The 11,305-nt window shown below is 41.2% G+C and overlaps 1 protein-coding gene across 1 annotated transcript in view; it reads left to right on the plus strand.

Annotated features, from left to right (window-relative positions):
- The first annotated feature begins 788 nt into the window (after nt 1–788).
- TRAPPC9 (trafficking protein particle complex subunit 9) overlaps nt 789–11,305 on the plus strand; it is a 1,063,197-nt gene continuing 1,052,680 nt past the window's right edge. Inside the window, exon 1 of the mRNA XM_069081231.1 lies at nt 789–915. The gene's annotated coding sequence lies outside the window, so the exon portion shown is untranslated. The remainder of the gene's footprint in view (nt 916–11,305) is intronic.

Genomic DNA, 11,305 nt, shown 5'->3' on the forward strand with positions numbered 1-11,305 from the left:
CTCATTAGACTGTGAAGGCTTTTTTTCTTTTCTTTGAACCCCCAGCTCTTAGTAGGTGCTTAATAAATACTTTCTGATTTGACATAACAGGGGATGATGTGTAATAAGCCAGGAAAGGTAGGTCCGAACTGGAAGGGCTTTAGCAACAAAAGAGAGTTGGTAGCTGATCCCAATGGCAGCATTGTAGAATCCTTTCCTCTCCTCCTCTCAAGGGTTCCTTGATTTATCTGTGAAAAAGGGGATAACGACACCCGCATTTATACAGAGCTCTAAATTTTGCGAAGCGTTTTGTATGTCATCTCATCAAGCCTGGGAGTAAGGTGCTATCATTACCTCCAGGTTTATATAAACAGATGAATGAAACTAGGGCTGGGAAAAGTTGAATGATTTGCCCAGAGACACAGACAGCAAAGCGTCTTAAGTGGCATTTGAACTCAGGTCCAGGACTAGCCACCTAGTAGCGACCAGATGGGATTCACTTAAGCACTGGATAAACAGAGCCCTGGTCCCTGAGGACCTCGGTAAAGGCCCCCGCGAAGGTTCACTGACGCCTCCCGCCGCAGCCTCATGAATGCAAACATCAGCCCCGGCTGGAGACCCGGGCTGGGGAGGGGAAGGTGGGGATCCTGGGACCAGTCACGATGTCACGGCCGCCAGGGCCAGAGCAGCCGAATGACGCACACCCGACGCAGGCGAGCCGAACGGTCTCCAAGGCAACAAGACCTGTTTTTTTCCCTCCCCCTGCCCCACTGTCACCTCGATCGTGCGTCATTTCCGGCTGTTTCCCTGCGTTCCCTTCCCTCCGCTGCCAGTCTGCGTGACTCACAAATGGTTCCGATAGAGAGCTTCACTTTCTCTTTTACCCAGCCGGGCACTGCCGAGGGCGGGTGGAGTGAGTAGGCTGCTCTGATTAAGGTCATTACCTAGGGGAGCTGGAGGTGTGTTCCCAAGGGGTGGAGTTTTATTTTCTGTTCACGCCCCGGCGGTCGCTTTCAAATTCCAACTCCCTTTAGGAGCTGGGGGGAAGGGAAAGGAGGGAAGGGGAGGGGAGAGAAAAATCTTCCTCGCTTGAGCCCTAGCTGCTCTTGGGCATGCGCAGTCCTCAGCATTCGGGCCGTCTGGATTATACCGCTCCGGGTTTTCGCGGCGGTCTGTCCCGAGGGCGGCAGGGCTCCGCCCTCGAGCTGGAGCCCCTGGAACCCAGCTGAAGCTGGGGAAATAGCGAGTGGTTACTGGTTTTTGTACCTCTTTGGAGTCTTCTGGAGGGTACAACTTGGGGTTTTGTGTTGAATATCCATGCTCCAAATGAACATCTTTGAAAGAGAGGTTTGACATCTAATCAAAATTTTTCATTTTACAGTCGAGAAAACGGAAGTCCCAGAGTGGCGCCATTCATACATTCATTCATTCATATGGGAATCGTAGCATTTGAGAGCTGCAAATCAATCAATCAATATTCATCAATAATCAGTAAATATTAAGTTCCTACCATGTTCCAGGCACTGCGCTGGGCATACAAAAAGAGACAAAAGGCAGTCCCTCCCTCCCTCCCGGACTTTCCAAGGGTATCAGTGGCCATCTAGTCTCACCCAATCCCCACTCTAGCATAGCCAAAGTTTGTCTAGGCTCTGCTTGAACAAGGAGGGGGACCACACTACCATCTCTTAAGGTAACTCAAGTAGAATAATTTTTGAATGATTTTACTGGTTAGGAAGTTTCTTCCCGACTTCAAGCCTTTTTGCAACTTCTACCATTCATTGTACCTGATTTTTCGTTCTCTTGTCAAACAAGTTCAATCTCACGTCTCAAATACTGTAAGACAGCTACTATGTATCCCGAGCCTTTTCTCCAGGCTAAATGTCGATCAAGTATTTATTAAGCACCTAATATGTGACAGATATTGGGCTGAAATTGGAATACAAGTAAGATGAAGGAGTCCCCTATTTGAAAGGAGTTCACAAGTACCTATATAAGAATATGTAGAATAAATATATAAAAAGAAGAAAATAGTTAACTATCAGCGGTTTGAAAGGGAGAGCATTAGCAGTTGAGGGTAGAAAGTGTCCTCTGTGTTATCTGTTAAAGAGAGAGTTTCAATGGGGCAGAGTCGAAGGAGAGCATTCCAGGCATAGAGTTCAGCCCTATTGCAAAGGTACAGAGATGAGAGATAGAGTGTTCTCTGTGAGGATAAGCAAAAAAACCATTTTGACCATTACAGAATGAAAGAAAGTGAGTAATAGATAAAGATATTGGAAATATTGGTTGAGGCAAGGTTGTGACAGACTATTTTTTTTAACATCTCCCCACAGTAAACTTATAAAAAAAATTTATTTTCATTTTTAAATTCTCTCCCTCCACTCTTCCCATCTCCCATCTTTTGAGAAGGCAAAAAATATGATACCTATTTTACATATAAAGTTAGGTAAAACATTCCACATTAGCCACCTTTTGGTGGGGGGATGAAGCAAGAAAAAAATATGCTTCACTCTGCACTCACAGTCCATCCATTCTCTCTCTGTAGGTAGATAGCATTTTTCATTATGGGTCATTGGGAATTGTGTGACAGCTTTTAAAAGTCCAACAAAGGGTTTATATTGTAGGGGAATTGAATAGTCAGACTTGTGTTTTTCGTGTTAGCAGAATGAAAGATTAACTGAAGTGGGGAGATACTTAAGGAATGGGAGGCCATTTCAGTAATAGAGGTGAATGGTGTGGAGGGCCTAAACAAAGGTGGTAACCATGTGAGTAGGAAGGATGGTTAGGAAGTTAGGAAGCAGGCTGGGGAAATGTAATAAATTCTGTTCTGGACATGTTGAGGTTGAGATGTGTCTGAGATGTTCAGTTTGAAATGTCCAATGGGTAATTGATGATATAGGATTGAAGCTCAGGGGACAGGCTGGGGTTGGATATATAGATCTGGAGGTCAGTGACATAGAGATGATAATTGAACCCTTGAGGACTGATTAGGTCAAGAATCAAAAGAGAAGAAGAGAGGGCCTGGGTAAAAGCCCTGGAGAACTTCCCATAGTCAGGGGCATGATCTGGATGATGAAACAACAGAGACTGAGACAAGGAGGGTAGATAGGTAGGAGGAAAAGCAGGATGGGGTAGTGTTAGGAGAGCTCAGAGAAGAGAGAGTATTCAGGAGGAAAGGAGGGTCAGAAGTGTCAATACAGTAGATAGGCTGAGAAAGATAGAAACTAAAAAAAGGTTAACTAATTTGGCAATTAAGAAATCATTTGTAATTTTGGAGAGAGTGGTTTCATTTGAATTTTGAGAATGAAAATGGGTTGAGGAGTGAGAGGAGGAAGTGAAGGCAGTAAATGATACTTTTATTCAAAGAGTTTGACAGAAATGATTAATTGATGAGCTAGCATGTAGTGTAATTGTTTTACAAGTGAAATATGAGGAAGACTCGGGTATGATTGAAAACAGTAGAGAAAGAACCATTGGTAGGGAGAATTTGAAGATTCAGAGGGGGAGATTTTCTCTTTGTAATTAGTGTTTAGGAGTGGGAGTGTGGGAAGGAAAAGTGGAGTTGAAGAGAGAAGAGAAGGCCTGGAATAGCTTCTATGGGGAGTGAGATGGAGAGTCAATCAGAGAAGAGTAAAAGGATTACCTTGTTAAAGTGAGGGTCCAATTGAAGTATAAAATGTATTTGTAAGGTACCCTGTCAACAGAGTTATGTGATCTCCTCTAGCTCATCAACCCCATATAAGTAGAAGAGGTGGCAGATAGTGGGAATAAGCAAGGGCTGGACTTTGGCTATGGATGAGCAATGGTGGCTATGAGTTAAGGGGGCTAGGATTTTAAGAGTAGAGGACAGTTGAGAGTTGAATTGGTTAACTGTAGGGTTAAGTTTAAAGTGGGAGGAAAGTGAAGTCAGGGGTTGGAGTACTGGCCTGAGAAGTACTAAGGGGTGGGGGAACTGGAATTGCTTTGGGAGGGGTGAGGCATAGGGAGAAATGGGATGATCAAAGGTGATAGTCAGAGGAATTAAGTGATGTGTGGACTAACATTTTGGGGTGGACCATAGTGATGGGGCTGATGCTGCTCTGGTCTGCTGATGTAATTCTTCCTTTCTAGTAACTGGGGGGGAGATGGAGGGTAGGAACCTGAAGAGGTAATGCTAATACAGACAGGTCAGGAGCAGGAGAATACTCCTTTAGAAGGAGATACTACCTTTAGAAGATGAGGTTTTATTTGTGACTTGAAGGAAGCCAGTAGATGAAGATGAAGAGAGAGAGCATTCTAGGTATGAGACAGTCAAAGAAAATGCTTGGAGATGTAACAAGGAAGTGTCACTGGATTGAAGAGTACATGAGAAAGGTTAAGGTATTTCTAAGAACACTGGAAAAGGGGGTATGGTAGGTTATGAAGGATTTTGAACTCCAATAAGAGGAGTGTGTGTGTGTGTGTGTGTGTGTGTGTGTGTGTGTGAGAGAGAGAGAGAGAGAGAGAGAGAGAGAGAGAGAGAGAGAGAGAGAGAGAGAGAGAGAGAGAGAGAAATGGTCAGACCTATGCTTTGGGGAATGATTTTGGCAGCTGATGGAAAGTGAATTGGAGTGGGGAGAGACTTGTAGTAGGCAGATCCATCAAAAGGCTATTCTAGTAGTCTTAAGTGTGAAGTGATAAGAACCTTCACCAACTTGGGGGACTGGGAGAATGGTGGTGCCCTCAATTACTATATAAGGAAGTTTGGAAGTAGGAAGGGTTTAAAGGGAGAGATAATGAGTTCAATTTTTGGATATGTTGAATTTAAAATGTCTACTGGATAACCAGTTCAGAATGTTTGAAAGATAGTTGGAGATTTGAGATTATTGGAAGCCCGCTGAGAAATTTGGGCTTGATAGGTAGATTTTGAGAATCATTAGCATAGATATGACAATTAAATCCATGGGGGCTGATGAGATCACCAAGGAAGAGGAAGAAGAGAAGGAGGAGCAGGACAGAGTCCTTGGGGATACCTAAGGTTAAAGGGCATGACCCAGATGAGAATCCAGTAAAAGAGACTGAGAAGTATCCTTCATGAATGTCATGGACTCAAAACTCTTAATCATCCTGGTTGCCCTCTTACAGACACTGTCTAGTTTATCAATGTTCTTTTTAAACGATGGTTCAAGAACTAAACCCAATATTCTAGATGAGGTCGAACTAGGGCCTAGCATACAACTGTCATTTTGCTACTCCTGGAAACTACACTTTCCTTAATAATATGGCCTAAAATCTCATTATCTTTTTCTGGTTGCCACATCACACTGTAACTTGTATTGAGCTTGAAGCCCACTAAAAGCCTCAGATCTTTTTCAGAACCCTTACTGTCTATCCATGTCTCCCCCATCAACTTGTGAAATTGATCTTTTAAACCCAAATGTAAGACTTCATGTTTATCCCTATTGAATTTCTTCTTATCACATTTATTTCAATGCTTTAGGTCGGGGAATAACAAACTTTTTCTGTAAAGATAAGTTAATAAATATTTTAGTCTTTGGGGGCCAAGAGGCAAAATTGGGAATGTTACAAAAGTACTTACAAAACAAGAGAGAAAATAAATTTCAAGTTGTTTTTAATTGATGAAATTCAAAACAAGAATTGAATACAATTTTTTTGTAGTACTGGTCTACTAATGAGAAAAATGGAATTTTTTGAGGGATAATATTTCACTTAATTAGCATTCATAGTATTCTTAATCAGAAATAATTGTAAATACTTATCTGTAAATGAGATTTTATGTATTTTATCTTTTAAATATCTTCTTTCACAGATAGGCACTACCAAATACTGCTATCAATCCATGAGCATATGATTTAAATTGAGCATATTCATTGCTTGGAAGGCATTTGCAGAATTCTTTTAGATTCTTCTTTTGGCATTTTCTTTTTAGCAGGTCATTACACTGCAGATTAACCATTTCCATTTGAAGGTTAGGTGGAAGCTCTTTAATTGCATAGCTAAATGTATTTTGAAAGATGTAAATTTCTTTTGCACTTGTATTGAGGTCTGAAAAAATGTTATTGGAACTGTAGTTTGAACCTGGAAAATATGTCCACTGCAAATTTGTGTGGGAATGGAGATCTCACTTCTTGTTTTAACTTTTGACAATATGGGAAGTGTATAAAACAACTTGACGTTACTTGTGATTCAAACAAGTTTAATTGTCATTGAATTTACTTGACTGCAGTATAAATTTTGCATGTAAGCACTGTTTTGCTTTGTGATTTTGGTTTGAATTCATTTAGAAGTATTATCAAGTCTGAAGCAAAAGCTGATTTCCAAAGCTATTCAGTGTTTAATAATAATGGTTAAGGATGATTCTTCTAATTCAGAAAAAAATTTCAATTTCAGCCCTAAGCTATAAAAAAATAAGACTTTTTTTTCTTTTCTCTTATTGTTTTGACATGATGCATATGCATTGATAGTAGAAGAAAAAATGTCATTCTATGGTGATACCCATGTGTATTGGGAATGTACATTTTTAAGATCTTCCCTGCCCCTAGGCTAAAGTGCACCTGGAGCCTGGGGTGGGAGGCTTGTTTTTCAGTAGATACTTCTTGATTGGCCAGTGAGTCAATAAGGTTGTTGCATTCTCTGAGCCAGGAGAAGGCTATATAAGCCCTGATGTGTAGCTTTATTTTGGGGCTCACTTTGAGAAGTGTTCTGTGATTTGATGAAACTCTGGGAAGCCTGTTGTTAAGAGTCCCCTGGCTTTGAAACCCAGATGTTGATTTGGTATGGATGTAATGGTTGGACAGTTTGGAAACTGTCTACTTGATGTGTTTCTCTGTCTTGATAATTCTGTCAGTGTATTCTGAATTCGGGGTGCTGACCTTTTCCCCCTGAACTAGTAAACGATATATGTTTGACTGATTAAAGTAAGCTTGTTAACCCATTTTGAGTTGCTTTCCTTCATCAAAGCAGATCCAAGAACCTGTGGTGGCAGCGACCCTGAGGACGCCAGGGTGCTTGATGCTACACCATGACAGTCAAAACGCTATATAACTATATAACTGTGTCATGTGATTTGTAGTGCACTGAGCAGCAGTTCGAAGAGATGAGAGCACCACATATGATCTCTGTCACAACCACTCAGCTTGCTTTGGTAGTGCAAAAGCAGGCATAAACAATAGCTAAATGAATGAGCCTACTTTTCTTCCTATAAGACTTTGTTTATGGACGCTGAAATTTTAATTTAATACAATTTTCATGTGACCACTTAAAAATGTAAAAAACATTCTTAGCTCCCTGGCCAAACAAAAATAGGTAGCAGGTCTGATTTGGAACATTAGCCTGTCAAAGTGCTTTTGGATCATGATGTCATCCAGCATGTTAGCTTTCCCTCCTGACTCTGTGTTATCTGCAAATTTGATGAACATATTCTCTCTATCTTTATCCAAGTCATTGGTAAAAATGTTAAGCCTCATAGATTCCTGGAGAACTTCAGTGGTGATATCACCCAAACTCACAATCTAGGTTTTCTATTTTCTCTTCTACCCTTTCCCCCTATTCAATCAGTGGTCAAGTCCTGTTTTTCCATCTTTATGACATTTCCCCTATATGCCCCCTTCTTTCCTCTGACACTGCCACCAGAAACCCTCAGGGTATTCCCCTCCCAGATTGATTTTTTTTTTTGTTTTTTTGATTAGGCAAAAGAGGTCATTCTCTGCCTCATTTTTTACCTAGCCTTAATCATGGAAGAGGTGTTGCCTCAGTAAAACTGAGACCTGTTAAAGACCTTAGCCACAGTCTCCCACTGTATCCAGGGCTATCTCTAGTCATCTTGATCTATTTAGCCACTGGATGCAGGTGACTCTGGAGGAGAAAGTGAGGCTATTGACTTTGCACAGCCCTGCCTCACTTAAATCCAGTTCATGTCATGGCATCACCTTCCCTGATATAATGGTCCTCTTTGAGAAGACAGGACAAACAACAACACTGCTACCCCTTTGTGAAAGTCTCATTATCATCACACCTGGACTATTGTAGTAGCCAGCTAGTTGGTCTTCCTACTTCAAGTCTCTTCCTCATTCCAGCCCATCCTCCACTCAGTTGTCAAATTAATCTTCCTAGGATGAAAGTCTGAGAATATCACCCACTTATTCACTAAAACTCCTGTGGCAGCCTGTCATCTCCTGGGTCAAACATAAAATCCTCTGTTTGGCTTTTGGAACTCTTTATAACCTAGTGCCTTCAGTTTTTTTTTACACCTTTCTCCTAAAAAAGTACTCTACAATCCAGTGACACTGAACTCCTTCCTCTTCATTTCCTGACTCAGTGGATTTTCACTGTGTATCTCCTGACTCAGTGCATTTCATTTCCCATGCCTGGAATTCCTTATTTCTGGCTTCCTTCAAGTCTGAGCTAAAGTCCCATCTTTAGGGGATGCAAGAAGTCTTTCCCAGTCCTTATAGTGCCTGCCTATGAGATTATCCCTTATTTTTCCTGAATATATCTTGTTTGTACATAGTTATGGGCATGTTGGCTTACCCATAAGAGCATGAGCTCCTTGAGAGAAGAGCTTTTTTGTGTTGTATCTTTGGCACAGTGTCTGGCACACATAGTAGGCACTTAATAAATGCTACTTGACTGACTTTCTTCCACAATAATCTTGAACCATTAGCAATGATTCTTTTAGTCCTGCCATCCATCCAGTCATCCTAATTGTATCTAATCTTTTTTTTTTAATGCAGGCATAGTTTTATTTAAAAAAAATTTTTAGTTTAAATTTTATTTTATTTTTTGTCTTTACTAACGTTTGTTTACTTTTAGTTTACAAGATTCAGTTCCACAATCCCTTGAGTTTCAAATTTTCTCCCCCTTCCTCTTCCCCCTCCCCCCCCATGGAAGCCATCAAGTATAGAATCTACAAATACTTTCACATTAGATATTAATCAGGTTATAAAGAAGGATTGTATTGGATGGAATGAATAATGGGAAAGAGGAAACAAAAGCAAACAAGAAAAAGAAAGAGAGCAGGTAGTTTGCTTTGATCTGCATTCAAACTCTGTTCCTTCTAGTTCTTTTTCTGAATGTGACATCTCTCTCCATCATGAGTCTTTTGGAGTTGTCTTATAACCCTGCATTGCTGAGAAGAGTCCAATCTATGAAAGTTGGTCATCACAAATATTATTGTCTAATTTACTTCTATTTATCTTCTTCACAAGAATAATGGAGATGCTTTGCTAATCTAGGCAAATATCTACAGCATTGGCTTCATCTCTTAGTTTAGTTATGCTGTTAAAAATGGAAATGAGACTGGTCTTGACATGACCTTGCTGATGCCAGACTGGCTCTTTATAATTGCTGCTTCCCTGTTAGGGGCTGTTCCACCATCTCTCTAATAATCCATTCCAAAGTTCAGGTACACTGTGGCAAAAGTGATAGGTAGATTTGTTTTTTCTCTGCAGGTGAACATTAAGTTAAATTTCCTGGCACCTCTAAGTAATTCATTCATGGTCTAGTAAAGAGATCACTCAGGACTCCTTAGTATCTCGATGCTTTTTGGTTTAATCATATAGCACCAAACCGTGTATAGATATTGCTGAAAAAGCAAGCAGGAATTAATTTGTAGATCACTGAACTGGGAGTCAGGAAAACCTGAGTTCAAATCCTAACTCTGATAGCTCTGCAATCAGAGGCAAATCACTTAAACTCTCTGAGCGTCAGTCTACTCATTTGTAAGAAGAATAATTAGATGGCTTCTAAGTGCCCTTCCAACCCTATGATCCTGTGACAGGACCCCCATACCCTTTGATAGTTTCAAAGTAAACCTTTTTTCAGTTGAAGGAAGCTACCTAGTAAAACATGTTTTTTAGCATCACCCCAGATTAGCTGATGGTATATTTGTGACAGTGTCACAAATGATATAGTAAGTCTGCCTGATGTAGTGGAGAGAGCTTTGGACCCACCTGGACAGGTGACTTGGATTGGTCCTTGGTCTCTTCCCAGCTGAGCTACCTGGCAAGTCACTTTATCTCTTGGAGTCTCAGTTTCCTCATTTTTAAAATGATAACAAATACTTCTTGTTCTTTTTACCTCAGAGGGTCATTGCTTGGCTAAAATTAGATTATGTGGAGGAAAAGCCATGTAAATTGAAAATCAAAATTTAAATAAATTATTATTTTCATTGCCAAGAAAACACAGGGTTAGGAAGAGTCGAATGACTGAGTAATAATTATTAGGTCACAGGAGTCTGTTGTGATGTACCAGGCAAAGAGCTTTGGGGCAGAGCTAGGTTTCAGTTCATATTGCTGCTTCAATTAATTTTAATTCTGTTCAAACAACCATCCCGTCATGCCTAGGAGCCTCTATTTCCTAATCTATAAAAAGGGAAGAGTATAACTCCAGAGTAGAGCTCCCTGCTTCGCCCCGCCCCGCCCCTTCGGCTCCGGGCACTGATCTCCACCTCCCAGGCGTGAGTCCCATACCGAAGGGCTCTGGCATTCGGCTTACCCTTCCCACAGACACACGAAGCATTTATTATGTATCAAGTGCTTATAATGTGCCCAGATACGGCAGTGAGTGGAGGGGATAAGCACACAAATGAGCAGGACAGTCCTTGCCCCAGAGGACTTTACATCTCATTTGGAGACAACAGACTCCAGCCAGGGGTGGAGTAAAGGGGGGCGGGAGGCGGGCAGCAAAGGTGGGGTAGGTAGGTGTAGTGTGGAAATGTTAGGAAAGGGTGTGGAAGCCTAGATCGCGGCCTAGTTAAGGTGAACACTCTTTTGTCAGAGCCCAAAGGGGTGTGAGTCCAAGGTATCAGTGGGGAGGAGATGGAGATGATGGCCAGAGTTGGGATAGGACGCTGTGATGTTATTCTGCTATTCTGTTGATGAGTCATTTTTCAGTCGAATCCGACTTTTCATGATCCGTTTGGGGGGGTGGGGGGTTTCTTGGCAAAGAGAACTGGAGTGGTTTGCCATTTCCTTTTCCAGATCATTTTAGGAACTGAAACAAATAGGGTTAAATGATCCACCCAGAGTCACACAGCTAGTGTCTGAGGCCATTTTTTAACTCAGGAAGATGAGTCTGACTCCAGACTCTTTATACATTGCACCGACTAGCTGCCTAGACAATAAAAGCCATATGCAAAATTGCCTAATTTGGAGTCAGAACATCTTAGTTTCACATTCCAGTTTTGCTACTTTCTGTGTGACCTAGAGCAAGTTATTTCACTTTTCTGGGCCTTAGTTTTCAAACTATCACTATCTGCAAAATAATAACAGTTGTCATATATATGTTTCCTTATCCATCCATCCATCCATCCATCCATCCATCCATCCATCCATCCATCCATCCATCCATC

Source organism: Petaurus breviceps, unplaced genomic scaffold (assembly GCF_028583685.1).
Source record: "Petaurus breviceps papuanus isolate PSGF00001 unplaced genomic scaffold, PetGlider_PUasm1.0 98, whole genome shotgun sequence".
NCBI classification, from domain to species: domain Eukaryota; kingdom Metazoa; phylum Chordata; class Mammalia; order Diprotodontia; family Petauridae; genus Petaurus; species Petaurus breviceps.